This window comes from Rhipicephalus microplus, chromosome 9 (assembly GCF_043290135.1).
Source record: "Rhipicephalus microplus isolate Deutch F79 chromosome 9, USDA_Rmic, whole genome shotgun sequence".
NCBI classification, from domain to species: Eukaryota; Metazoa; Arthropoda; class Arachnida; order Ixodida; family Ixodidae; genus Rhipicephalus; species Rhipicephalus microplus.
This window is the reverse complement of record NC_134708.1, coordinates 116,329,511-116,350,578: the sequence shown is the minus strand read 5'-3', so window position 1 is coordinate 116,350,578 and position 21,068 is coordinate 116,329,511.

The window sequence follows — 21,068 nt, the reverse complement described above, 5'->3', positions numbered from 1 at the left end:
CGCACCACCACCGGGTTGGCTCGAAACTCCAACCTTTCGGTTAACAGCCGATCGCGCTAGCCAATTGCGCCACGGAGACAGTCCTGTTCCACTCTCACCACCATCAGAACATATCTTCAAAGCTATCAGCGCAAAGAAACAAGCCACACACCACTCCCGAGAAGGCTCGAGACTCCAACCTTTCGGTTAACAGCCGATCGCGCTAGCCAATTGCGCCACGGAGACAGTCCTGCTCCACTCTCACCACCATCAGAACATATCTTCAAAGCTATTAGCGCAAAGAAAAAAAAGCGCCGCACCACCACCGGGTGGGCTCGAAACTCTAACCTTTCGGTTAACAGCCGATCGCGCTAGCCAACTGCGCCACGGAGAATGCCCTGTTTCACTCTCACCACCATCAGAACATATCTTCAAAGCTATCAGCGCAAAGAAAAAAGCAACACACCACTCCCGGGAGGGCTCAAAACTCCAACGTTTTGGTTAACAGCCGATCGCGCTAGCCAATTACGCCACGGAGACAGTCCTGCTCCACTCTCACCACCATCAGAACATATCTCCAAAGCTGTCAGCATAAAGAAAAAAAAGCGCCGCACCACCTTCGGGTGGGCTGGAAACTCCAACCTTTCGGTTAACAGCCCATCACGGTAGCCAATTGCGCCACGGAGACATTCCTGCTCCACACTCACCAACATCAGAACATACCTTCAAAGCTATCAGCGCAAAGAAAAAAAAGCGCCGCACCACCACCGGGTGGGCTCGAACCTCCAATTTTTTGGTTAACAGCCGATCGCGCTAGCCAATTGCGCCACGGAGACAGTCCTGCTCCACTCTCACCACTATCAGAACATACCTTCAAAGCTATCAGCCCAAAGAAAAAAAGCGCCGCACCACCACCGCGTGGGCTCGAATCTCCAACCTTTCGGTTAACAGCCGATCGCACTGGCCAATTGCGCCACGGAGACAGTGCTGCTCCACTCTCACCACCATCAGATCAAATCTTCAAAGCCAACAGCTTAAAGAAAAAAAAGTGCCGCACCACCACCGGATGGGCTCGAAACTCCAACCTTTCGGTTAACAGCCGATCGCGCTGGCCAATTGCGCCACCAAGACAGTCGTGCTCAACTCTCACCACCATCAAAGCATATCTTCAAAGCTATCAAACAAAGAAAAAAGCAACACACCACTCCCGGGAGGGCTTGAAACTCAAAATTTTTGGTTAACAGCCGATCGCGCTAGCCAATTGCGCCACGGAAACAGTCCTGCTCCACTCTCACCACCATCAGAACATATCTTCAAAGCTATAAGCCCAAAGGAAAACAAGCGCCGCACCACCAAAGGCTGGGCTCGAACCTCCAATTTTTCGGTTAACAGCCGATCGCGCTAGCCAATTGCGCCACGGAGACAGTCCTGCTCCACTCTCACCACCATCAGAACATATCTTCAAAGCTATCAGCCCAAAGAAAACAAGCGCCACACCACCACCGGGTGGGCTCGAAACTCCAACCTTTCGGTTAACAGCAGATCGCGCCAGCCAAGTGCGCCACAGAGACAGTCATTCTCCACTCTTACCACCATCAGAACATACCTTCAAAGCTAATAGCGCAAAGAAAAAAAAGCGCCCACCGTCTCCGGGTGGGCTCAAACCTCCAACCTTTCGGTTAAAAGCCGATCGCGCTAGCCAATTGCGCCACGGAGGTATTCCTGCTCCATACTCACCAACATCAGAACATACCTTCAAAGCTATCAGCGCAAAGAAAAAAAAAGCGCCGCAGCACCACCGGGTGGGCTCGAACCTCCAATGTTTTGGTTAACAGCCGATCGCGCTAGCCAATTGCGCCACGGAGACAGTCCTGCTCCACTCTCACCACTATCAGAACATACCTTCAAAGCTATCAGCCCAAAGAAAAAAAGCGCCGCACCACCACCGCGTGGGCTCGAATCTCAAACCTTTCGATTAACAGCCGACCGCGCTAGCCAATCGCGCCACGGAGACAGTCGTGCTCCACTCTCACCACCATCAGAAATATCTCAAAGCTATCAGCGCAAAGAAAAAAGCAACACACCACTCCCGGGAGGGCTCGAAACTCCAACCTATCAGTTAACAGCCGATCGCGCTAGCCAATTGCGCCACGGAGACAGTCCTGCTCCACTCTCACCACCATCAGCACATATCTTCAAAGCTATCAGCCCAAAGAAAGAAAAGCCCCGCACTACCACCAGGTGGGCTCGAAACTCCAACCTTTAGGTTAACAGCCGATCGCGCTAGCCAATTGCGTCACGGAGACAGTCGTGCCCCACTTTCTCCACCATCAGAACATATCTTCAAAGCTATCAGCGCACAGAAAAAAGCAACACACCACTCCCGGGAGGGCATGAAACTCCAAACTTTTGGTTAACAGCCGATCGCGCTAGCCAATTGCGCCACGGAGACAGTCCTGCTCCACTGTCACCACCATCAGAACATAACTTCAAAGCTACCACCCCAAAGAAAGAAAGTGCCGCACCACCACCTCGTGGGCTCGAACCTCCAAACTTTCGGTTAACAGCCGATCGCGCTAGCCAATCGCGCCACGGAGACAGTCGTGCTCCACTCTCACCACCATCTAAACATAACTTCAAAGCTATCAGCGCAAAGAAAAAAAGCAAGACACCACTGCCGGGAGGGCTCGAAACTCCAACCTATCGGGTAACTGCCGATGGCGCTAGCCAATTGTGCCATGGAGACAGTCCTGCTCCACTCTCCCCACCATCAGAACATATCTTCAAAGCTATCAGCCCAAAGAAAAACAAGCGCCGCACCACCACCGGGTTGGCTCGAAACTCCAACCTTTCGGTTAACAGCCGATCGCGCTAGCCAATTGCGCCACGGAGACAGTCCTGTTCCACTCTCACCACCATCAGAACATATCTTCAAAGCTATCAGCGCAAAGAAACAAGCCACACACCACTCCCGAGAAGGCTCGAGACTCCAACCTTTCGGTTAACAGCCGATCGCGCTAGCCAATTGCGCCACGGAGACAGTCCTGCTCCACTCTCACCACCATCAGAACATATCTTCAAAGCTATTAGCGCAAAGAAAAAAAAAGCGCCGCACCACCACCGGGTGGGCTCGAAACTCTAACCTTTCGGTTAACAGCCGATCGCGCTAGCCAACTGCGCCACGGAGAATGCCCTGTTTCACTCTCACCACCATCAGAACATATCTTCAAAGCTATCAGCGCAAAGAAAAAAGCAACACACCACTCCCGGGAGGGCTCAAAACTCCAACGTTTTGGTTAACAGCCGATCGCGCTAGCCAATTACGCCACGGAGACAGTCCTGCTCCACTCTCACCACCATCAGAACATATCTCCAAAGCTGTCAGCATAAAGAAAAAAAAGCGCCGCACCACCTTCGGGTGGGCTCGAAACTCCAACCTTTCGGTTAACAGCCCATCACGGTAGCCAATTGCGCCACGGAGACATTCCTGCTCCACACTCACCAACATCAGAACATACCTTCAAAGCTATCAGCGCAAAGAAAAAAAAAGCGCCGCACCACCACCGGGTGGGCTCGAACCTCCAATTTTTTGGTTAACAGCCGATCGCGCTAGCCAATTGCGCCACGGAGACAGTCCTGCTCCACTCTCACCACTATCAGAACATACCTTCAAAGCTATCAGCCCAAAGAAAAAAAGCGCCGCACCACCACCGCGTGGGCTCGAATCTCCAACCTTTCGGTTAACAGCCGATCGCGCTGGCCAATTGCGCCACGGAGACAGTGCTGCTCCACTCTCACCACCATCAGATCAAATCTTCAAAGCCATCAGCTTAAAGAAAAAAAAGTGCCGCACCACCACCGGATGGGCTCGAAACTCCAACCTTTCGGTTAACAGCCGATCGCGCTGGCCAATTGCGCCACCAAGACAGTCGTGCTCAACTCTCACCACCATCAAAGCATATCTTCAAAGCTAATAGAGCAAAGAAAAAAAAAGCGACCCACCGTTTCCGGGTGGGCTCAAACCTCCAACCTTTCGGTTAAGGGCCGATCGCGCTAGCCAATTGCGTCACGGAGACAGTCGTGCCCCACTTTCACCACCATCAGAACATAACTTCAATGCTATCAGCCCAAAGAAAAAAAGCGCCGCACCACCAACGCATAGGCTCGAACCTCCAACCTTTCGGTTAACAGCCGATCGCGCTAGCAAATCGCGCCACGGAGACAGTCGTGCTCCACTCTCACCACCATCAGAACATATCTTCAAAGCTATCAGCGCAACGAAAAAAGCAAGACACCACTCCCGGGAGGGCTCGAAACTCCAACCTATCGGGTAACTGCCGATGGCGCCAGCCTATTGCGCCACGGAGACAGTCCTGCTCCACTCTCACCACCATCAGAACATATCTTCAAAGCTATCAGCCCAAAGAAAAACAAGCGCCGCACCACCACCGGGTGGGCTTGAAACTCCAACCTTTCGGTTAACAGCCGATCGCGCTAGCCAATTGCGCCACGGAGAATGCCCTGTTCCACTCTCACCACCATCAGAACATATCTTCAAAGCTATCAGTGCAAAGAAACAAGCAACACACCACTTCCGAGAAGGCTCGAGACTCCAACCTTTCGGTTAACAGCCCATCACGGTAGCCAATTGCGCCACGGAGACATTCCTGCTCCACACTCACCAACATCAAAACATACCTTCAAAACTATCAGTGCAAAGAAAAAAAAACGCCGCACCACCACTGGGTGGGCTCGAACCTCACATTTTTTGGTTAACAGCCGATCGCGCTAGCCAATTGCGCCACGGAGACAGTCCTCCTCCACTCTCACCACCATCAGAACATATCTTCAAAGCTATCAGCCCAAAGAAAGAAAAGCCCCGCACTACCACCGGGTGGGCTCGAAACTCCAACCTTTAGGTTAACAACCGATCGCGCTAGCCAATTGCGCCACTGAGACAGTCGTGCTCCACACTCACCACCATCAGAACATATCTTCAAAGCCATCAGCGCAAACAAAAAAAGCAACACACCACTCCCGGGAGGGCTCGAAACTCTAACCGATCGGTTAACAGCCGATCGCGCTAGCCAATTGCGCCACGGAGACAGTCCTGCTCCACTCTCACCACCATCAGAACATATCTTCAAAGCTATCAGCCCCAAAAAAAAGCTCCGCACCATCACCGGGTGGGCTCGAAACTCCAACCTTTCGGTTAACAGCCGATCGCGCTAGCCAATTGCGCCACGGAGACAGTCCTGCTCCACTCTCACCACCATCAGAACATATCTTCAAAGCTATCAGCGCAAAGAAAAAGCAACACACCACTCCGGGGAGGGCTCGAACCTCCAACCTTTCGGTTAATAGCCGATGGCGCTAGCCAATTGCGCCACACAGACAGTCGTGCTCCACTCTCACCACCATCAGAACATATCTTCAAAGCTATCAACTTAAAGAAAAAAAAGTGCCGCACCACCACCGGATGGGCTCGAAACTCCAACCTTTCGGTTAACAGCCGATCGCGCTGGCCAATTGCGCCACCAAGACAGTCGTGCTCAACTCTCACCACCATCAAAGCATATCTTCAAAGCTAATAGAGCAAAGAAAAAAAAGCGACCCACCGTCTCCGGGTGGGCTCAAACCTCCAACCTTTCGGTTAACAGCCGATTGCGCTAGCCAATCGCGCCATGGAGACAGTCGTGCTCCACTCTCACCACCATCAGAACATATCTCAAAGCTATCAGCGCAAAGAAAAAAGAACACACCACTCCCGGGAGGGCTCGAAACTCCAACCGATCGGTTAACAGCCGATCGCGCTAGCCAATTGCGCCACGGAGACAGTCCTGCACCACTCTCACCACCATCAGAACATATCTTCAAAGCTATCAGCCCAAAGAAAAAAAAAGCGCCGCACCACCACAGGCTGGGCTCGAACCTCCAATTTTTCGGTTAACAGCCGATCGCGCTAGCCAATTGCGCCACGGAGACAGTGCTGCTCCACTCTCACCACCATCAGATCAAATCTTCAAAGCCATCAGCTTAAAGAAAAAAAAGTGCCGCACCACCACCGGATGGGCTCGAAACTCCAACCTTTCGGTTAACAGCCGATCGCGCTGGCCAATTGCGCCACCAAGACAGTCGTGCTCAACTCTCACCACCATCAAAGCATATCTTCAAAGCTAATAGAGCAAAGAAAAAAAAAGCGACCCACCGTTTCCGGGTGGGCTCAAACCTCCAACCTTTCGGTTAAGAGCCGATCGCGCTAGCCAATTGCGTCACGGAGACAGTCGTGCCCCACTTTCACCACCATCAGAACATAACTTCAATGCTATCAGCCCAAAGAAAAAAAGCGCCGCACCACCAACGCATAGGCTCGAACCTCCAACCTTTCGGTTAACAGCCGATCGCGCTAGCAAATCGCGCCACGGAGACAGTCGTGCTCCACTCTCACCACCATCAGAACATATCTTCAAAGCTATCAGCGCAACGAAAAAAGCAAGACACCACTCCCGGGAGGGCTCGAAACTCCAACCTATCGGGTAACTGCCGATGGCGCTAGCCTATTGCGCCACGGAGACAGTCCTGCTCCACTCTCACCACCATCAGAACATATCTTCAAAGCTATCAGCCCAAAGAAAAACAAGCGCCGCACCACCACCGGGTGGGCTCGAAACTCCAACCTTTCGGTTAACAGCCGATCGCGCTAGCCAATTGCGCCACGGAGAATGCCCTGTTCCACTCTCACCACCATCAGAACATATCTTCAAAGCTATCAGCGCAAAAAAACAAGCAACACACCACTCCCGAGAAGGCTCGAGACTCCAACCTTTCGGTTAACAGCCCATCACGGTAGCCAATTGCGCCACGGAGACATTCCTGCTCCACACTCACCAACATCAAAACATACCTTCAAAGCTATCAGCGCAAAGAAAAAAAAACGCCGCACCACCACTGGGTGGGCTCGAACCTCACATTTTTTGGTTAACAGCCGATCGCGCTAGCCAATTGCGCCACGGAGACAGTCCTCCTCCACTCTCACCACCATCAGAACATATCTTCAAAGCTATCAGCCCAAAGAAAGAAAAGCCCCGCACTACCACCGGGTGGCCTCGAAACTCCAACCTTTAGGTTAACAGCCGATCGCGCTAGCCAATTGCGCCACTGAGACAGTCGTGCTCCACTCTCACCACCATCAGAACATATCTTCAAAGCCATCAGCGCAAACAAAAAAGAAACACACCACTCCCGGGAGGGCTCGAAACTCTAACCTATCGGTTAACAGCCGATCGCGCTAGCCAATTGCGCCACGGAGACAGTCCTGCTCCACTCTCACCACCATCAGAACATATCTTCAAAGCTATCAGCCCCAAAAAAAAAGCTCCGCACCATCACCGGGTGGGCTCGAAACTCCAACCTTTCGGTTAACAGCCGATCGCGCTAGCCAATTGCGCCACGGAGACAGTCCTGCTCCACTCTCACCACCATCAGAACATATCTTCAAAGCTATCAGTGCAAAGAAAAAGCAACACACCACTCCGGGGAGGGCTCGAACCTCCAACCTTTCGGTTAACAGCCGATGGCGCTAGCCAATTGCGCCACACAGACAGTCGTGCTCCACTCTCACCACCATCAGAACATATCTTCAAAGCTATCAAACAAAGAAAAAAGCAACACACCACTCCCGGGAGGGCTTGAAACTCCAAATTTTTGGTTAACAGCCGATCGCGCTAGCCAATTGCGCCACGGAAACAGTCCTGCTCCACTCTCACCACCATCAGAACATAACTTCAAAGCTACCAGCCCAAAGAAAGAAAGCGCCGCACCACCACCTCGTAGGCTCGAACCTCCAAGCTTTCGGTTAACAGCCGATCGCGCTAGCCAATCGCGCCACGGAGACAGTCGTGCTCCACTCTCACCACCATCAGAACATAACTTCAAAGCTATCAGCACAAAGAAAAAAAGCAAGACACCACTGCCGGGAGGGCTCGAAACTCCAACCTATCGGGTAACAGCCGATCGCGCTAGCCAATTGCGCCACGGAGACAGTCCTGCGCCACTCTCACCACCATCAGAACATATCTTCAAAGCTATTAGCGCAAAGAACAAAAAAGCGCCGCACCACCACCGGGTGGACTCGAACCTCCAACCTTTCGATTAACAGCCGATCGCGCTAGCCAATTGCGCCACGGAGACAGTCCTGCTCCACTCTCACCACCATCAGAACATATCTTCAAAGCTATAAGCCCAAAGGAAAACAAGCACCGCACCACCAAAGGCTGGACTCGAACCTCCAATTTTTCGGTTAACAGCCGATCGCGCTAGCCAATTACGCCACGGAGACAGTCCTGCTCCAGTCTCACCACCATCAGAATATATCTTCAAAGCTATCAGCCCAAAGAAAACAAGCGCCGCACCACCACCGGGTGGGCTCGAAACTCCAACCTTTCGGTTAACAGCCGATCGCGCTAGCCAAGTGCGCCACAAAGACAGTCGTGCTCCACTCTTACCACCATCATAACATATCTTCAAAGCTAATAGCGCAAAGAAAAAAAAGCGCCCACAGTCTCCGGGTGGGCTCAAACTTCCAACCTTTCGGTTAACAGCCGATCGCGCTAGCCAATTGCGCCACGGAGACATTCCTGCTCCATACTCACCAACATCAGAACATACCTTCAAAGCTATCAGCGCAAAGAAAAAAAAGCGCCGCACCACCACCGGGCGGGCTCGAACCTCCAATTTTTTGGTTAACAGCCGATCGCGCTAGCCAATTGCGCCACGGAGACAGTCCTGCTCCACTCTCACCACTATCAGAACATACCTTCAAAGCTATCAGCCCAAAGAAAAAAAGCGCCGCACCACCACCGCGTGGGCTCGAATCTCAAACCTTTCGATTAACAGCCGATCGCGCTAGCCAATCGAGCCACGGAGACAGTCGTGCTCCACTCTCACCACGATCAGAAATATCTCAAAGCTAACAACGCAAAGAAAAAAGCAACACACCACTCCCGGGAGGGCTCGAAACTCCAACCTATCGGTTAACAGCCGATCGCGCTAGCTAATTGCGCCACGGAGACAGTCCTGCTCCACTCTCACCACCATCAGAACATATCTTCAAAGCTATCAGCGCAAAGAAAAAAGCAACACACCACTCCCGGGAGGGCTCGAAACTCCAACCTATCGGTTAACAGCCGATCGCGCTAGACAATTGCGTCACGAAGACAGTCGTGCCCCACTTTCACCACCATCAGTACATATCTTCAAAGCTATCAGCGCAAAGAAAAAAGCAACACACCACTCCCGGGAGGGCTCGAAACTCCAACCTATCGGTTAACAGCCGATCGCGCTAGCCAATTGCGCCACGGAGACAGTCCTGCTCCACTCTCACCACCATCAGAACATATCTTCAAAGCTATCAGCCCAAAGAAAGAAAAGCCCCGCACTACCACCAGGTGGGCTCGAAACTCCAACCTTTAGGTTAACAGCCGATCGCGCTAGCCAATTGCGCCACTGAGACAGTCGTGCTTCACTCTCACCACCATCACAACATATCTTCAAAGCTATCAGCGCAAAAAAAAAGCAACACACCACTCCCGGGAGGGCTCGAAACTCCAACCTTTCGGTTAACAGCCGATCGCGCTAGCCAATCGCGCCATGGAGACAGTCGTGCTCCACTCTCACCACCATCAGAAATATCTCAAAGCTATCAGCGCAAAGAAAAAAGCAACACACCACTCCCGGGAGGGCTCGAAACTCCAACATGTCGAGTAACTGCCGATCGCGCTAGCCAATTGCGCCACGGATACAGTCCTGCTCCACTCTCACCACCATCAGAACAAATCTTCAAAGCTATCAGCCCAAAATAAAAAAAGCGCCGCACCACCACCAGGTGGGCTCGAAACTCCAACCGTTAGGTTAACAGCCGATCGCGCTAGCCAATTGCGCCACGGAGACAGTCCTGCTCCACTCTCACCACCATCAGAACATATCTTCAAAGCTATCAGCCCATAGAAAAACAAGCGCCGCACCACCACCGGGTGGGCTCGAACCTGCAACCTTTCGGTTAACAGACGATCGCGCTAGCCATTTGCGCCACAGAGACAGTCGTGCCCCACCTTCACCACCATCAGAACATATCTTCAAAGCTATCAGCCCCCAAAAAAGCGCCACACCACCACCGCGTGGGCTTGAACCTCCAACCTTTGGGTTAACAGCCGATCGCGGTAGCCAATCGCGCCACGGAGACAGTCGTGCTCCCCTCTCACCACCATCAGAACATATCTTCAAAGCTATCAGCCCAAAGAAAAAAAAGCGCCGCACCACCACCGGGTGGGCTCTAAACTCCAACCTTTCAGTTAACAGCCGATCGCGCTAGCCAATTGCGCCACAAAGACAGTCGTGCTCCACTCTTACCACCATCAGAACATATCTTCAAAGCTAATGGCGCAAAGAAAAAAAAGCGCCCACCGTCTCCGGGTGGGCTCAAACTTCCAACCTTTCGGTTAACAGCCGATCGCGCTAGCCAATTTCGCCACGGAGACAGTCCTGCTCCACTCTCACCTCCATCAGAACATATCTTCAAAGCTATCAGCCCAAAGAATGAAAAGCAACACAACACTCTGGGGAGGGCTCGAACCTCCAACTTTCAGTTAACAGCCGATCGCGCTAGCCAATTGCGCCACGGAGACAGTCGTGCTCCACTCTTACCACCATCAGAACATATGTTAAAAGCTATCAGCGCAAAGAAAAAAAGCGCTGCACCACCACCGGGTGGGCTCGAAACTCCAACCTTTCGGTTAACAGCCGATCGCGCTAGCCAATTGCGCCATGGAGACAGTCCTGCTCCACTCTCACCACCATCAGAACATATCTTCAAAGCTATCAGCCCAAAGAAAAACAAGCGCCGCACCACCACCGGGTTGGCTCGAACCTCCAACCTTTCGGTTAACAGCCGACCGCGCTAGCCAGTTGCGCCATGGAGACAGTCCTGCTCTACTCTCACCACATCAGAACATAGCTTCAAAGCTATCAGCCCAAATAAAAAAAGCGCCGCACCACCACCTGCTGGGCTCGAACCTCCAATTTTTTGGTTAACAGCCGATCGCGCTAGCCAATTGCGCCACAAAGACAGTCGTGCTCCACTCTCACCACCATCAGAACATATCTTCAAAGCTATCAGCGCAAACAAAAAAAAGTGACACACCGTCCCCGGGTGGGCTCAAACCTCCAACCTTTCGCTTAACAGCCGATCGCGCTAGCCAATCGCGCCATGGAGACAGTCGTGCTCCACTCTCACCACCATCAGAAATATCTCAAAGCTATCAGCGCAAAGAAAAAAGCAACACACCACTCCCGGGAGGGCTCGAAACTCCAACCTATCGGTTAACAGCCGATCGCGCTAGACAATTGCGTCACGAAGACAGTCGTGCCCCACTTTCACCACCATCAGTACATATCTTCAAAGCTATCAGCGCAAAGAAAAAAGCAACACACCACTCCCGGGAGGGCTCGAAACTCCAACCTATCGGTTAACAGCCGATCGCGCTAGCCAATTGCGCCACGGAGACAGTCCTGCTCCACTCTCACCACCATCAGAACATACCTTCAAAGCTATCAGCCCAAAGAAAAAAAGCGCCGCACCACCACCGCGTGGGCTCGAATCTCAAACCTTTCGATTAACAGCCGATCGCGCTAGCCAATCGAGCCACGGAGACAGTCGTGCTCCACTCTCACCACCATCAGAAATATCTCAAAGCTAACAACGCAAAGAAAAAAGCAATACACCACTCCCGGGAGGGCTCGAAACTCCAACCTATCGGTTAACAGCCGATCGCGCTAGCCAATTGCGCCACGGAGACAGTCCTGCTCCACTCTCACCACCATCAGAACATATCTTCAAAGCTATCAGCCCAAAGAAAGAAAAGCCCCGCACTACCACCAGGTGGGCTCGAAACTCCAACCTTTAGGTTAACAGCCGATCGCGCTAGCCAATTGCGCCACTGAGACAGTCGTGCTTCACTCTCACCACCATCACAACATATCTTCAAAGCTATCAGCGCAAAGAAAAAAGCAACACACCACTCCCGGGAGGGCTCGAAACTCCAAGCTTTCGGTTAACAGCCGATCGCGCTAGCCAATCGCGCCATGGAGACAGTCGTGCTCCACTCTCACCACCATCAGAAATATCTCAAAGCTATCAGCGCAAAGAAAAAAGCAACACACCACTCCCGGGAGGGCTCGAAACTCCAACCTATCGGTTAACAGCCGATCGCGCTAGACAATTGCGTCACGAAGACAGTCGTGCCCCACTTTCACCACCATCAGTACATATCTTCAAAGCTATCAGCGCAAAGAAAAAAGCAACACACCACTCCCGGGAGGGCTCGAAACTCCAACCTATCGGTTAACAGCCGATCGCGCTAGCCAATTGCGCCACGGAGACAGTCCTGCTCCACTCTCACCACCATCAGAACATATCTTCAAAGCTATCAGCCCAAAGAAAGAAAAGCCCCGCACTACCACCAGGTGGGCTCGAAACTCCAACCTTTAGGTTAACAGCCGATCGCGCTAGCCAATTGCGCCACTGAGACAGTCGTGCTTCACTCTCACCACCATCACAACATATCTTCAAAGCTATCAGCGCAAAAAAAAGCAACACACCACTCCCGGGAGGGCTCGAAACTCCAACCTTTCGGTTAACAGCCGATCGCGCTAGCCAATCGCGCCATGGAGACAGTCGTGCTCCAATCTCACCACCATCAGAAATATCTCAAAGCTATCAGCGCAAAGAAAAAAGCAACACACCACTCCCGGGAGGGCTCGAAACTCCAACATGTCGAGTAACTGCCGATCGCGCTAGCCAATTGCGCCACGGATACAGTCCTGCTCCACTCTCACCACCATCAGAACAAATCTTCAAAGCTATCAGCCCAAAATAAAAAAGCGCCGCACCACCACCAGGTGGGCTCGAAACTCCAACCGTTAGGTTAACAGCCGATCGCGCTAGCCAATTGCGCCACGGAGACAGTCCTGCTCCACTCTCACCACCATCAGAACATATCTTCAAAGCTATCAGCCCATAGAAAAACAAGCGCCGCACCACCACCGGGTGGGCTCGAACCTGCAACCTTTCGGTTAACAGACGATCGCGCTAGCCATTTGCGCCACGGAGACAGTCGTGCCCCACCTTCACCACCATCAGAACATATCTTCAAAGCTATCAGCCCCCAAAAAAGCGCCACACCACCACCGCGTGGGCTTGAACCTCCAACCTTTGGGTTAACAGCCGATCGCGCTAGCCAATCGCGCCACGGAGACAGTCGTGCTCCACTCTCACCACCATCAGAACATATCTTCAAAGCTATCAGCGCAAAGAAAAAAGCAACACACCACTCCCGGGAGGGCTCGAAACTCCAACCTATCGGTTAACAGCCGATCGCGCTAGCTAATTGCGCCACGGAGACAGTACTGCTCCACACTCACCACCATAAGAACTTATCTTCAAAGCTATCAGCCCAAAGAAAAAAAAGCGCCGCACCACCACCGGGTGGGCTCTAAACTCCAACCTTTCAGTTAACAGCCGATCGCGCTAGCCAATTGCGCCACAAAGACAGTCGTGCTCCACTCTTACCACCATCAGAACATATCTTCAAAGCTAATGGCGCAAAGAAAAAAAAGCGCCCACCGTCGCCGGGTGGGCTCAAACTTCCAACCTTTCGGTTAACAGCCGATCGCGCTAGCCAATTGCGCCACGGAGACAGTCCTGCTCCACTCTCACCTCCATCAGAACATATCTTCAAAGCTATCAGCCCAAAGAATGAAAAGCAACACAACACTCTGGGGAGGGCTCGAACCTCCAACTTTCAGTTAACAGCCGATCGCGCTAGCCAATTGCGCCACGGAGACAGTCGTGCTCCACTCTTACCACCATCAGAACATATGTTAAAAGCTATCAGCGCAAAGAAAAAAAGCGCTGCACCACCACCGGGTGGGCTGGAAACTCCAACCTTTCGGTTAACAGCCGATCGCGCTAGCCTATTGCGCCATGGAGACAGTCCTGCTCCACTCTCACCACCATCAGAACATATCTTCAAAGCTATCAGCCCAAAGAAAAACAAGCGCCGCACCACCACCGGGTTGGCTCGAACCTCCAACCTTTCGGTTAACAGCCGACCGCGCTAGCCAGTTGCGCCACGGAGACAGTCCTGCTCTACTCTCACCACATCAGAACATATCTTCAAAGCTATCAGCCCAAATAAAAAAAAGCGCCGCACCACCACCTGCTGGGCTCGAACCTCCAATTTTTTGGTTAACAGCTGATCGCGCTAGCCAATTGCGCCACAAAGACAGTCGTGCTCCACTCTCACCACCATCAGAACATATCTTCAAAGCTATCAGCGCAAACAAAAAAAAAGTGACACACCGTCCCCGGGTGGGCTCAAACCTCCAACCTTTCGCTTAACAGCCGATCGCGCTAGCCAATTGCGCCACGGAGACAGTCCCGCTCCACTCTCACCACCATCAGAACATATCTTGAAAGCTATCAGCGCAAAGAAAAAAGCAACACACCACTCCCGGGAGGGCTCGAAACTCCAACCTTTCGGTTAACAGTCGATCGCGCTAGCCGATTGCGCCACGGAGACAGTCCTGCTCCAATCTGACCACCATCAGAACATATGTTCAAACCTATCAGCCCAAAGAAAAAAAGCGCCGCACCCCCACCGGGTGGGCTCGAAACTCCAACCTTTCGGTTAACAGCCCATCACGGTAGCCAAATGCGCCACGGAGACAGTCCTGCTCCACACTCGCCACCATCAGAACATATCTTCAAAGCTATCAGCCCAAAGAAAAAAATGCGCCGCGCCACTACCTGGTGGGCTCGAACCTCCAATTTTTTGGTTAACAGCCGATCGCGCTAGCCAATTGCGCCACGGAGACAGTCCTACTCCACACTCACCACCATCAGAACATACCTTCAAAGCTATCAGCCCAAAGAAAAAAAGCGCCGCACCACCAACGCGTGGGCTTGAACCTCCAACCTTTCGGTTAACAGCCGATCGCGCTAGCCAATCTCGCCACGGAGACAGTCATGCTCCACTCTCACCACCATCAGAACATATGTCAAAGCTATCAGCGCGAAGAAAAAAGCAACACACCACTCCCGGGAGGGCTCGAAACTCCAACCTATCGGTTAACAGCCGATCGCACTAGCCAATTGCGCCACGGAGACAGTCATGCTCCACTCTCACCACCATCAGAACATATCTTCAAAGCTATCAGCCCAAAGAAAAAAAAGCGCCGCACCACCACCGGGTGGGCTCAAAACTCCAACATTTAGGTTAACAACCTATCGCGCTAGCCAATTGCGCCACGGAGACAGTCCTGCTCCACTCTCACCACCATCAGAACATATCTTCAAAGCTATCAGCCCAAAGTAAAAAAGCGCCGCACTACCACCGAGTGGGCTCGAACCTCCACCGTTTCGGTTAACAGCCGATCGCGCTAGCCACTTGCGCCACGGAGACAGTCGTGCTCCACTCTCACCACCATCAGAACATATCTTCAAAGCTATTAGCGCAAAGAAAAAAAAGCGCCGCACCACCACCGGGTGGGCTCGAACCTCCAACCTTTCGGTTAGCAGCCGATCGCGCTAGCCAATTGCGCCACGGAGATAGTCCTGCTCCACTCTCACCACCATCAGAACATATCTTCAAAGCTATAAGCTCAAAGAAAAAAAGCGCCGCACCACCACAGGCTGGGCTCCAACCTCCAATTTTTCGGTTAACAGCCGATCGCGCTAGCCCATTGCGCCACGGAGACAGTCCTGCTCCACTGTCACCACCATCAGAACATATCTTCAAAGCTATCAGCCCAAAGAAAAAAAAAGCGCCGCACTACCACCGGGTGGGCTCGAAACTCCAAACTTTCGGTTAACAGCCGACCGCGCTAGCCAATTGCGCCGCAAAGGCAGTCGTGCTCCACTCTCACCACCATCAGAACATATCTTCAAAGCTAATAGCGCAAAGAAAAAAAAGTGACACACCGTCTCCGGGTGGGCTCAAACCTCCAACCTTTCGGTTAACAGCCGATCGCGCTAGCCAATTGCGCCACGGTGATAGTCCTGCTCCACTCTCCCCACCATCAGAACTTATCTTAAAGCTATCAGCCTAAAGAAAAAAAAGCGCCGCAGCACCACCGGGTGGGCTCGAACTTCCAACATTTCGGCTAACAGCTGATCGCGCTAGGCAATCGCACCACGGAGACAGTGGTGCTCCACTCTCACCACCATCAGAACATATCTTCAAAGCTATCAGCCCAAAGAAAAAAGCAACACACTACTCCCGGGAGGGCTCGAAACTCCAACCTTTCGGTTAACAGCCGATTGCGCTAGCCAATTGCGCCACAGAGACAGTCCTGCTCCACTCTCACCACCCTCAGAACATATCTTCAAAGCTATCAGCCCAAAGAAAAAAAACTCCGCACCACCACCGGATGGGCTCTAAACTCCAACCTTTAGGTTAACAGCCGATCTCGCTAGCCAATTGCGCCACGGAGACAGTCCTGCTCCACTCTCACCACCATCAGAACATATCTTCAAAGCTATCAGCCCAAAGAAAAAAAAAGCGCCGCACCACTCCTGGGCGGGCTCGAAACTCCAACCTATCGGTTAACAGCCGATCGCGCTAGCCAATTGCGCCACGGAGACAGTCCTGCTCCACTCTCACCACCATCAGAACATATCTTCAAAGCTATCAGCCCAAAGAAAGAAAAGCCCCGCACTACCACCAGGTGGGCTCGAAACTCCAACCTTTAGGTTAACAGCCGATCGCGCTAGCCAATTGCGCCACTGAGACAGTCGTGCTTCACTCTCACCACCATCAGAACATATCTTCAAAGCTATCAGCGCAAAGAAAAAAGCAACACACCACTCCCGGGAGGGCTCGAAACTCCAACCTTTCGGTTAACAGCCGATCGCGCTAGCCAATCGCGCCACGGAGACAGTCGTGCTCCACTCTCACCACCATCAGAAATATCTCAAAGCTATCAGCTCAAAGAAAAAAGCAACACACCACTCCCGGGAGGGCTCGAAACTCCAACCTATCGGTTAACAGCCGATCGCGCTAGACAATTGCGTCACGGAGACAGTCGTGCCCCACTTTCACCACCATCAGAACATATCTTCAAAGCTCTCAGCGCAAAGAAAAAAGCAACACACCACTCTCGGGAGGGCTTGAAACTCCAATTTTTTAGTTAACAACCGATCTCTCTAGCCAATTGCGCCACGGAGACAGTCCTGCTCCGCTCTCACCACCATCAGAACATATCTTCAAAGCTATCAGCCTAAAGAAAAAAAAGCGCCGCACCACCACTGGGTGGGCTCGAACCTCCAACGTTTCGGTTAACAGCCGATCGCGCTAGCCAATTGCGCCACGGAGACAGTCGTGCTCCATTCTCACCACCATCAGAACATAGCTTCAAAGCTATCAGCGCAAAGAAAAAAGCAACACACCACTCCCGGGAGGGCTCGAAACTCCAACATGTCGAGTAACTGCCGATCGCGCTAGCCAATTGCGCCACGGATACAGTCCTGCTCCACTCTCACCACCATCAGAACAAATCTTCAAAGCTATCAGCCCAAAATAAAAAAAGCGCCGCACCACCACCGGGTGGGCTCGAAACTCCAACCTTTCGGTTAACAGCCGATCGCGCTAGCCAATTGCGCCACAAAGACAGTCGTGCTCCACTCTTACCACCATCAGAACATATCTTCAAAGCTATCAGCGCAAAGAAAAAAGCGCTGCACCACCACCGGGTGGGCTCGAAACTCCAACCTTTCGGTTAACAGCCGATCGCGCTGGCCAATTGCGCCACCAAGAAAGTCGTGCTCAACTCTCACCACCATCAAAGCATATCTTCAAAGCTAATAGCGCAAAGAAAAAAAAAGCGACCCACCGTCTCCCGGTGGGCTCAAACCTCCAACCTTTCGGTTAAGAGCCGATCGCGCTAGCCAGTTGCGTCACGGAGACAGTCGTGCCCCACTTCCACCACCATCAGAACATAACTTCAATGCTATCAGCCCAAAGAAAAAAAGCGCCGCACCACCAACGCATAGGCTCGAACCTCCAACCTTTCGGTTAACAGCCGATCGCGCTAGCAAATCGCGCCACGGAGACAGTCATGCTCCACTCTCACCACCATCAGAACATATCTTCAAAGCTATCAGCGCAACGAAAAAAGCAAGACACCACTCCCGGGAGGGCTCGAAACTCCAACCTATCGGGTAACTGCCGATGGCGCTAGCCTATTGCGCCACGGAGAAAGTCCTGCTCCACTCTGACCACCATCAGAACATATCTTCAAAGCTATCAGCCCAAAGAAAAACAAGCGCCGCACCACCACCCGGTGGGCTCGAAACTCCAACCTTTCGGTTAACAGCCGATCGCGCTAGCCAATTGCGCCACGGAAAATGCCCTGTTCCACTCTCACCACCATCAGAACATATCTTCAAAGCTATCAGCGCAAAGAAACAAGCAACACACCACTCCCGAGAAGGCTCGAGACTCCAACCTTTCGGTTAACAGCCCATCACGGTAGCCAATTGCGCCACGGAGACATTCCTGCTCCACACTCACCAACATCAAAACATACCTTCAAAGCTATCAGCGCAAAGAAAAAAAACGCCGCACCACCACTGGGTGGGCTCGAACCTCACATTTTTTGGTTAACAGCCGATCGCGCTAGCCAATTGCGCCACGGAGACCGTCCTCCTCCACTCTCACCACCATCAGAACATATCTTCAAAGCTATCAGCCCAAAGAAAGAAAAGCCCCGCACTACCACCGGGTGGGCTCGAAACTCCAACCTTTAGGTTAACAGCCGATCGCGCTAGCCAATTGCGCCACTGAGACAGTCGTGCTCCACTCTCACCACCATCAGAACATATCTTCAAAGCTATCAGCGCAAACAAAAAAGCAACACACCACTGCCGGGAGGGCTCGAAACTCTAACCTATCGGTTAACAGCCGATCGGGCTAGCCAATTGCGCCACGGAGACAGTCCTGCTCCACACTCACCACCATCAGAACATATCTTCAAAGCTATCAGCCCCAAAAAAAAGCTCCGCACCATCACCGGTTGAGCTCGAAACTCCAACCTTTCGGTTAACAGCCGATCGCGCTAGCCAATTGCGCCACGGAGACAGTCCTGCTCCACTCTCACCACCATCAGAACATATCTTCAAAGCTATCAGCGCAAAGAAAAAGCAACACACCACTCCGGGGAGGGCTCGAACCTCCAACCTTTCGGTTAACAGCCGATGGCGCTAGCCAATTGCGCCACACAGACAGTCGTGCTCCACTCTCACCACCATCAGAACATATCTTTAAAGCTATCAAACAAAGAAAAAAGCAACACACCACTCCCGGGAGGGCTTGAAACTCCAAATTTTTGGTTAACAGCCGATCGCGCTAGCCAATTGCGCCACGGAAACAGTCCTGCTCCACTCTCACCACCATCAGAACATAACTTCAAAGCTATCAGCGCAAAGAAAAAAAGCAAGACACCACTGCCGGGAGGGCTCGAAACTCCAACCTATCGGGTAACAGCCGATGGCGCTAGCCAATTGTGCCACGGAGACAGTCCTGCTTCACTCTCACCACCATCAGAAGATATCTTCAAAGCTATCAGCCCAAAAAAAACAAGCGCCGCACCACCACCGGGTGGGCTCGAAACTCCAACCTTTCGGTTAACAGCCGATCGCGCTAGCCAATTGCGCCACGGAGACAGTCCTGTTCCACTCTCACCACCATCAGAACATATCTTCAAAGCTATCAGCGCAAAGAAACAAGCAACACACCACTCCCGAGAAGGCTCGAAACTCCAACCTTTCGGTTAGCAGCCGATCGCGCTAGCCAATTGCGCCACGGAGACAGTCCTGCGCCACTCTCACCACCATCAGAACATATCTTCAAAGCTATTAGCGCAAAGAACAAAAAAGCGCCGCACCACCACCGGGTGGGCTCGAACCTCCAACCTTTCGATTAACAGCCGATCGCGCTAGCCAATTGCGCCACGGAGACAGTCCTGCTCCACTCTCACCACCATCAGAACATATCTTCAAAGCTATAAGCCCAAAGGAAAACAAGCACCGCACCACCAAAGGCTGGACTCGAACCTCCAATTTTTCGGTTAACAGCCGATCGCGCTAGCCAATTACGCCACGGAGACAGTCCTGCTCCAGTCTCACCACCATCAAAACATATCTTCAAAGCTATCAGCCCAAAGAAAACAAGCGCCGCACCACCACCGGGTGGGCTCGAAACTCCAACCTTTCGGTTAACAGCCGATCGCGCTAGCCAAGTGCGCCACAAAGACAGTCGTGCTCCACTCTTACCACCATCATAACATATCTTCAAAGCTAATAGCGCAAAGAAAAAAAGCGCCCACCGTCTCCGCGTGGGCTCGAATCTCAAACCTTTCGATTAACAGCCGATGGCGCTAGCCAATCGAGCCACGGAGACAGTCGTGCTCCACTCTCACCACCATCAGAAATATCTCAAAGCTATCAGCGCAAAGAAAAAAGCAACACACCACTCCCGGGAGGGCTCGAAACTCCAACCTTTCGGTTAACAGCCGATCGCGCTAGCCAATCGCGCCATGGAGACAGTCGTGCTCCACTCTCACCACCATCAGAAATATCTCAAAGCTATCAGCGCAAAGAAAAAAGCAACACACCACTCCCGGGAGGGCTCGAAACTCCAACATGTCGAGTAACTGCCGATCGCGCTAGCCAATTGCGCCACGGATACAGTCCTGCTCCACTCTCACCACCATCAGAACAAATCTTCAAAGCTATCAGCCCAAAATAAAAAAAGCGCCGCACCACCACCAGGTGGGCTCGAAACTCCAACCGTTAGGTTAACAGCCGATCGCGCTAGCCAATTGCGCCACGGAGACAGTCCTGCTCCACTCTCACCACCATCAGAACATATCTTCAAAGCTATCAGCCCATAGAAAAACAAGCGCCGCACCACCACCGGGTGGGCTCGAACCTGCAACCTTTCGGTTAACAGACGATCGCGCTAGCCATTTGCGCC